This window comes from Melospiza melodia, chromosome 7 (assembly GCF_035770615.1).
Source record: "Melospiza melodia melodia isolate bMelMel2 chromosome 7, bMelMel2.pri, whole genome shotgun sequence".
In the NCBI taxonomy this organism is placed as follows: Eukaryota; Metazoa; Chordata; class Aves; order Passeriformes; family Passerellidae; genus Melospiza; species Melospiza melodia.
In genome coordinates this window covers 15,862,048-15,871,062 of record NC_086200.1, presented here as the reverse complement: position 1 = coordinate 15,871,062, position 9,015 = coordinate 15,862,048, and positions in this window count along the sequence as shown.

Genomic DNA, 9,015 nt, shown 5'->3' with positions numbered 1-9,015 from the left:
TTAGAATCCACGATACGCAGGATGGTTCCCAGAACAGAGGTGGCACCAGTTCCAAGTCGGGCTTGTTTGATAGTACCAAGTGGCTCCTGAAATCTGCCATCCAGAAGCGGGGCTGCTTACTTTTGTTTGCAAGGGAAACCGGCCGAGGTTTTTGTCTGGGGGCCTATGGCTGGGAGTGACTGGCTGGCTCCTTTAAAGCTACGATAGGCAGGATGGTTACCAGACTCATGGTGGCACCAGTGCCACGTTGGGCTGATTTGATAGTACCAAGCGGCTCCTGCAATCTGCCATCAAAAAGTTGGCAGGCGAGTTTTGTTTTCCAGGGAAAAGCGCCGTTGTTTTTGTTTGGGGGCCTATGGCTGGGAGTGGCCGGCAGGCTAATTAGAATCCACGATACGCAGGATGGTTCCCAGACCATGGTGGCACCAGTGCCAAGTCGGGCTAGTTTGATGGTGCAAAGTGGCTCCTGCAATCTGCCATGAAAAAGTTTGCAGGCGAGTTTTGTTTTCCAGGGAAAAGTGCCGTTGTTTGTGTTTGGTGGACTGTGGATGGGAGTGGCCGGCTGGCTCCTTAGAATCCACGATACGCAGGATGTTTCCCAGACCAGAGGTGGCACCAGTTCCAAGTCGGGCTGGTTTGATAGTACCATTTGGTTCCTGCAATCTGCCATCCAGAAGCGGGGCAGCTTACTTTTGTTTGCCAGGGAAAGGGCCGAGGTTTGTGTCTGGGGGCCTATGGCGGGGAGTGACCGGCTGGCTCCTGAAAAGCTGCGATAGGCAGGATGGTGACAAGACCCATGGTGGCACCAGTCCCAAGTTGGGCTGATTTGATAGTACCAAGCGGCTCCTGCAATCTGCCATCAAAAAGTTGGCAGGCGATTTTTGTTTTCCAGGGAAAAGCGCCGTTGTTTGTGTTTGGGGGCCTGTGGCTGGGAGTGGCCAGCTGGCTCCTTAGAATCCACGATACGCAGGATGGTTCCCAGACCAGAGGTGGCACCAGTGCCAAGTCGGGCTGGTTTGATGGTGCAAAGTGGCTCCTGCAATCTGCCATCCTGAAGCGGGGCAGCTTAATTTTGTTTGCCAGGGAAACCGGCAGTGCTTTGTGTCTGGGGCCTATGGCTGGGAGTGACCGGCTGGCTCCTGAAAAGCTACGATAGGCAGGATGGTTCCCAGACCCATGGTGGAACCAGTGCCAAGTTGGGCTGGTTTGATAGTACCAAGTGGTTCCTGCAATCTGCCATCAAAAAGTTGGCAGGCCAGTTTTGTTTTCCAGGGAAAAGCGCCGTTGTTTTTGTTTGGGGCCCTGTGGCTGGGAGTGGCCGGCTGGCTGCTTAGAATCCACGATACGCAGGATGGTTCCCAGAGCAGTGGTGGCACCAGTGCCAAGTTGGGCTGGTTTGATACCACAAAGTGGCTCCTGCAATCTGCCATCCAGAAGCGGGGCAGCTTACTTTTGTTTGCCAAGAAAACGGGCCGTGGTTTGTGTATGGGGGCCTATGGCTGGGAGTGACCGGCTGGCTCCTGAAAAGCTACGATAGGCAGGATGGTGACCAGACCCATGGCGGCACCAGTGCCAAGTTGGGCTGGTTTGATAGTACCAAGCGGCTCCTGCAATCTGCCATCAAAAAGTTGGCAGGCGAGTTCTGTTTTCCAGGGAAAAGCGCCGTTGTTTTTGTTTGGGGGCCTGTGGCTGGGAGTGGCCGGCTGGCTCCTGAAAAGCTACGATAGGCAGGATGGCTACCAGACCCATGGTGGCAGCAGTGCCAAGTTGGTCTGGTTTGATAGTACCAAGTGGCTCCTGCAATCTGCCATCCAGAAGCGGGGCAGCTTACTTTTTTTTGCCAAGGAAACGGGCCGTGGTTTGTGTCTGGGGGCCTATGGCTGGGAGTGACCGGCTCGGTCGTGAAAAGCTACGATAGGCAGGATGGTTACCAGACCCATGGTGGCACCAGTGCCAAGTTGGGCTGGTTTGATAGTACCAAGTGGCTCCTGCAATCTGCCATCTAAAGGCAGGGCAGCTGAGTTTTGCTTGCCAGAGAAAAGGGCTGTGGTATATTTTTGTGTCCTGTGGCTGGCAGTGGCCGGCTGGCTCCTGAAATTCCATGATACGCAGCATGATTCCCAGACCCAAGGTGGCACCAGTGCCAAGTAGGGCTGGTTTGACAGAGTCAAGCGCCTCCTGCAATCTCCCATCCAGAAGTGGGGCAGCTGAGTTTTTTTTGCCTGTGAATCGGGCCGTTCTTTTTGATTGGGGTCTGTGGCCGAGAGTGGTCGGCTGGCTCCTGACAATCCACAATACGCAGGATGGTTCACAGACCCAAGGTGGCACCAGTGCCAAGTCGGGCTGGTTTGATAGTACCAAGTGGCTCCTGCAATCTGCCATCCAGAAGCGGGGCAGCGGATTTTTGTTTGCCAGAGAGAAGGGCCGTGGTTTGTTTTTGGGGACATATGGCTGGTAGTGGCCGGCTGGCTCCTTAAAAACCTCGATACGCAGGATGGTGACCAGAGCCAAGGTGGCACCAATGCCAAGTTGGGCTGTTTTTGTAGTACCAAGTGCGTCCTGCAATTTGCCATCCAGAAGCGGGGCAGTTGAGTTTTGTTTGCGAGAGAAAAGCGCCGTGGTTTGTGTTTGAGGGCATATGGCTGAGAGTGGCCGGCTGACCCCTGAAAATCCACAATAGGCAGGATGGTTCCCAGAGCCAAGGTGGCACCAGTGCCAAGTTGGGCTGGTTTGATAGTACTAAATAGCTCCTGCAATCTGCCATCCAGAAGCGGAGCAGCTTACTTTTGTTTGCCAGGGAAACGGGCGGAGGTTTTTGTCTGGGGGACTATGGTTGGGACTGACCGGCAGGCTCCTGAAAAGCTACGATAGGCACGATGGTGACCAGACCCATGGTGGCACCTGTGCCAAGTTGGGCTGGTTTGATAGTACCATGTGCCTCCTGCAATCTGACATCAAAAACTTGGCAGGCCAGTTTTGTTTTCCAGGGAAAAGCGCCGTTGTTTGTGTTTGGGGCCCTATGGCTGGGAGTGGCCGGCTGGCTAATTAGAATCCACGATACGCAGGATGGTTCCCAGACCAGAGGTGGCACCAGTGACAAGTTGGGCTGGTTTGATAGTAGCAAGTGGCTCCTGCAATCTGCCATCAAAAAGTTGGCAGGCGAGTTTTGTTTTCCAGGGAAAAGCGCCGTTGTTTGTGTTTGGGGGCCTGTGGCTGGGAGTGGCCGGCTGGCTAATTAGAATCCACGATACGCAGGATGGTTCCCAGACCAGAGGTGGCACCAGTGACAAGTCGGGCCAGTTGGATGGTGCAAAGTGGCTCCTGCAATCTGCCATCCAGAAGCGGGGTAGCTTACTTTTGTTTGCCAGGGAAACGGGCCGAGGTTTGTGTCTGAGGTCCTATGGCTGGAAGTGACCGGCTGGCTCCTGAAAAGCTACGATAGGCAGGATGGTGACCAGACCCATGGTGGCACCAGTGCCAAGTTGGGCTGATTTGATAGTACCAAGTGGCTCCTGCAATCTGCCATCAAAAAGTTGGCAGGCGAGTTCTGTTTTCCAGGGAAGAGTGCCGTTGTTTGTGTTTGGGGGCCTGTGGCCGGGAATGGCCGGCTGGCTCCTTAGAATCCACGATACGCAGGATGGTTCCCAGATCCAAGGTTGCACCATTGCCAAGGTAGGCTGGTTTGATAGTACCAAGTGGCTCCTGCAATCTGCCATCCAGAAGTGGGGCAGCTTACTTTTGTTTGCCAGGGAAACGGGCCGAGGTTTGTGTCTGGGGTCCTATGGCTGGAAGTGACCGGCTGGCTCCTGAAAAGCTACGATAGGCAGGATGGTGACCAGACCCATGGTGGCACCAGTGCCAAGTTGGGCTGATTTGATAGTACCAAGTGGCTCCTGCAATCTGCCATCAAAAAGTTGGCAGGCGAGTTTTGTTTTCCAGGGAAGAGTGCCGTTGTTTTTGTTTGGGGGCCTGTGGCCGGGAATGGCCGGCTGGCTAATTAGAATCCACGATACGCAGGATGGTTCCCAGACCCAAGGTTGCACCATTGCCAAGGTAGGCTGGTTTGATAGTACCAAGTGGCTCCTGCAATCTGCCATCCAGAAGTGGGGCAGCTTACTTTTTTGTGCCAGGGAAACGGGCCGAGGTTTGTGTCTGGGGGCCTATGGCTGGGAGAGACCGGCTGGCTCCTGAACAGCTACGATAGGCCGGATGGTGACCAGACCCATGGTGGCACCAGTGCCAAGTTGGGCTGGTTTGATAGTACCAAGTGGCTCCTGCAATCTGCCATCAAAAAGTTGGCAGGCAAGTTTTGTTTGCCAGGGAAGAGCGCCGTTGTTTGTGTTTGGGGGCCTGTGGCTGGGAGTGGCCGGCTGGCTCCTTAGAATCCACGATACGCAGGATGGTTCCCAGACCAGAGGTGGCACCAGTGCCACGTGGGGCTGGTTTGATGGTGCATAGTGGCTCCTGCAATCTGCCATCCAGAAGCGGGGCAGCTGAGTTTTGTTTGCCAGAGAAAAGGGCCGTGGTTTTTTTTGGGGGGCATATGGCTGGGAGTGGCCGGCTGGCTCCTTAGAATCCACGATACGCAGGATGGTTCCCAGAACAGAGGTGGCACCAGTTCCAAGTCGGGCTTGTTTGATAGTACCAAGTGCGTCCTGCAATCTGCCATCCAGAATTGGGGCAGCTTACTTTTGTTTGCAAGGGAAACGGGCAGAGTTTGTGTCTGGGGCCTATGGCTGGGAGTGACCGGCTGGCTCCTGAAAAGCTACGATAGGCAGGATGGTTACCAGACCCATGGTGGCACCAGTGCCAAGTTGGGCTGGTTTGATAGTACCAAGTGGCTCCTGCAATCTGCCATCCAGAAGCAGGGCAGCTGAGTTTTGTTTGCCAGAGAAAAGGGCCGTGGTTTGTGTTTGGGGGCATATGGCTGGGTGTGGCCAGCTGGCTCCTTAAAATGTACGATATGCAAGATGGCTCCCAGACCCAAGGTGGCACCAGTGCCAAGTCGGGCTGGTTTGATAGTACCAAGTGGCTCCTGCAATCTTCCATGATCACGTGGAGAAATACTTTCTGGTTTCAGCCATATGCTCTTTCTTCTCTCCCTCAACTTCTCTATCACCTCTCATCTGTTTCACATGCGCTGTCTTCAAGGTCCACAGGCTACTTTTCACAGAATCTTCTGGCCTGATGAAGTAAGAATGATGAATAGAACAGAGCTGGGATCTATTTTCCAGTTTGGATAAAAGGCATTCTGCACACAAATCCAAGGAGAACGTGCTGCCCCGATGCCCAGAAAATCTTTCACTCCTGCTAGTGTTCTACGTCAACCGCAACTTAGTCTGAAAGAAAAGCTTTTTCTCTGAGATCATCTGAGAGGTTTGCATGAAGCACTGATATCTGACATATGCAATTTTGAATAGGAGAGGAAAAAGAAAATGGCAAGGAGTTTTTAATTTTAGTGGTTTCAATTTTAATTTCCGTGCACTTTTTCAAAACTTGTCAGCTCAAATGCCCATCAACATCTTTTAGTCATCTGGAAGTCAGTATTCATATAAAATGTGCTTCAAATCCAAAGAATTTCAAATTTGCACTCCAAGCTTCTATGCCTAGATTTATGATTTCCTACACATATTAGATGAAAGGAAGGCCTTTTTTACTGTGGGAGTGCTGGAACACTGGAACAGGTTGCCCAGAGAAGTTGTGGGTGTCCCATCCCTGAAAGTATTCAAGGTCACCTTGGACGGGGCTTGGAGCAGCAACAAAGGAGAAGCTTGATGGTAGAGAAACAAAGTTGGACTATAGAAGAAACTCGGATTGAAGTATAGGATCAAGTTTTCTCTCAGCTCTTGGGGTAAATTCAAAGTTGTACAAAATGACATTTATCTGTGCTATTCACTACTGTAACAGAAAGTTTCATGAAAACTGTACAGAAGATAGTAAATTTTAAAAGAGATAAGAATTACAGCATAAAATCCATGGGATAGGTTACAACATGAGACACTCTCTAAGAGAAAATCTCTGTGTTTCAGCACTTCATCGGGGTAAGATTTCATGAAGTGCCAAAGAAGGCGGCAAAATATCATTCGGGACATTATTTACTGGAATTCAGCCTGGCCATTAGTAGGAACTGCCTTTGAACATATCATGTAGATATACCACACACACTTTCCCTTCACTGAAAAATTACTGTTTACAACAAATAAGCAATTGACGATCAAAATTGATTGAAAGCATCTTAAACATGTCAAGTATTTCATTGTAGATGATCTGTGATCCAAATGCTTCTTCCACCTTCGAGAGGGACAGAAGAATTCTTCCATATCATGATGGTTTAAAATTGTATCAACCAATGTTTTCTGCTGAAAAGATATCATCTATTTTTTTCTATTTTTGGAAGAAAATATTCCTAGACATACAACAGGTGAGAACTAAGTAATTTTAAAGAAACAAATGAAATGAAAATATTCTGTAAATAGAATGAAATGAAAAGCTGTGTTTTAAATAGGAGCTAAATATGAAACAGAATTTTTGTACCAGGCATTTGAATTACTGCACCAGCTCTTTTGCCCATCAAGAGAGGCATTTAGCATTTCAGTCTTTTCCAAGGAGTTCATGATCTGCTATGCTGATCTCTGTGTGTGCCTAGGTGTGTGTGGAGGGGGGGGCATCTGAAGGGGAGTGTGTATGTTTGCTTTACAATTGTTGTGGCAGATTCATGCCTCAGCTCCACATTTTGTTTTAAAAAGGTCACACCGAGTGGATATGAAGTTTACTATCAACAAGAGATCGATTCCCAAATCATCCATTTGACTCTCCCTTATAAATCATGTGCTTTGTTGCATATTTTATCAAATATACTTTCAAGCCAGATGGAGGAAGGAGGATGTGGGAATCCCTCCACCATCTTGCAACTTTTATGTAAGTGGGTTTTCAAGAAAATCATCATTTCTCTTTTAAATATGTCTGGAACAGGCATGATGGTAGTGTCAACCTGTTGGAGTTTTTGTTGCTGGAAGAAGTTGTACAAAAGGATTGGTTTTTACATTGACCAGTTACTGAATCAAGCGCAGGCATACATTGGAAATTTAGCTGGGGGTTCCTTTTCCCAGCAGACTACTTCTAGGACGAGCTTGTACACTGAAGCTGACTCTTTTGCTCTCTTTTTGTTTCTTTCCTATTTTCTTGGCTTCTTTGCCACTATCTAGACAATTTTGGAACTTTGTTCCCAACTAAAATGGTTTCAATAGTCTGATTGTGATCATACATTTTTACAAGGAATTTTTAAAATCTTTCCTCGAGTCCAGAAAGTCAAGGACTTAGATTTTTTTCTTCCCTTATCAATATTGCCATGAAATTGATAAATAAAGACCAACTCTTTATTTTTGTTTTTAACCCACGTAGATAATTCCCATCCATTAATCCATTTTGTGGACCAATAGTTGCCATTCTGATGGAAGCTGTCACTTCTTAACAATAGGCATTCTGTGACTATGTTGACAGCACTTTGGGTGAAGATCCTAACTGGTCTTAGATATACATAGGGAGAAATTTGCTCAGCCAGTGTCGGTCTTAAGCATGCATATCAGAAGATCTTTCTAGAGCTGGGAATTTTCCCATGAAAGGGATTCAGTTCGGGAAGAGACACTTGTGCCAGAGTTTTACATTCTTCTTGAACACTGCTTAAGGAACTTAGATGCCATGTCCATTTGGATCTCTGTCTGCACAGAACTTTGTCATGCCAGTGCTTGAAATGCATCTTGAAGAGAATTCACTAGCACAGAATGAAAGAGAGTGGAAGGAGTTGGTGGGGCTAACCAGGCCCAACCCCCCTGCCTAAACCAGGATACCTAGAGCCTCTTGCCCAGGATTCTATCTGGGTGTACTTTTAATGTCTTCAAAGATCCAGGCTCCACAATCTTTCTGGGCAGTCTGTGCCGTGGTTCAGTCACCCTGACAGTAAAGAAACATTTACTGATGTTCAAAGGCAATCTCCTGTATTTCAGTGTGTGCCCACTGCCTCTTGTCTTTTCCCTCAGCATCACTGAAAAGACACTGATTCCCTCCCCTTTGCACTATTGCTTCCATATGTATGTGTGATGCCATCTAGAGGTATGTCAAAAACCTCCCTGAAGCCCAGGCAGATAATATTCCCTTCATCTACCAGTCAAGTTGATTCATCAGAGGAGTTTAAAGTGATGTTCAGCATGAAATTCCCCTGAAAAATCATGCCAACTACATTATTTGGTCATCTTTCATGTGCCTGGCAAGGATTTCCAGGAAGAGCTGCTTCATCAACTTCCTGGGGATAAAAAAGAGGATGGCTGGTTTGTACTATCGCGAGTCCTCTTAATTGCCTTTTTTGAAGATGGGTGTCATTTGCTAACATCCACTCTTTAGCCTCTCTTGTCGTCTACATCTTAGCAAAACGCTTTCCCACTATGTCTGGCTAGGAAAAACTGTGCCAGCACAGAAAACATCTCCCATCGTGTTCTAGAAGTTGCACGGATGTCTGCCAAGTGTTTGGCAGGAAGAAAAGAAAAGTTGTCCAAAACAGCTTCCAATCGAATGTTCCTGTGATTGGAAAAGTCAGGAGAGTGCAAAGGTACTGTTTTCTATCAGTTGGCAAGGTGCGCACACAATCCCAGTGTTGTACAGCTTGCTTCTTCACCTTCCCGAAGCTGCCGCTCTCGCCGGCTGCCGGAGCCCAAGAAGCGGCTTCTTCGCGCAAAGACGATTGTGCCGCTCACAGTGCTCTCCTTAGCGCGGCTTCTGCCGAAAGACACCCGGCAGCGGCTCTTACCTCCGGAGAGCATCCTACCTTCGTCTTTCGCGTCTTTTGTAGTCTACATCTTAGCAAAACGCTTTTCCACTATGTCTGGCTAGGAAAAACTGCCAGCACAGAAAACATCTCCCATCGTGTTCTAGATGTTGCAGAGATGTCTGCCAAGTGTTTGGCAGGAAGAAAAGAAAAGTTGTCCAAAACAGCTTCCAATCGAATGTTCCTGTGATTGGAAA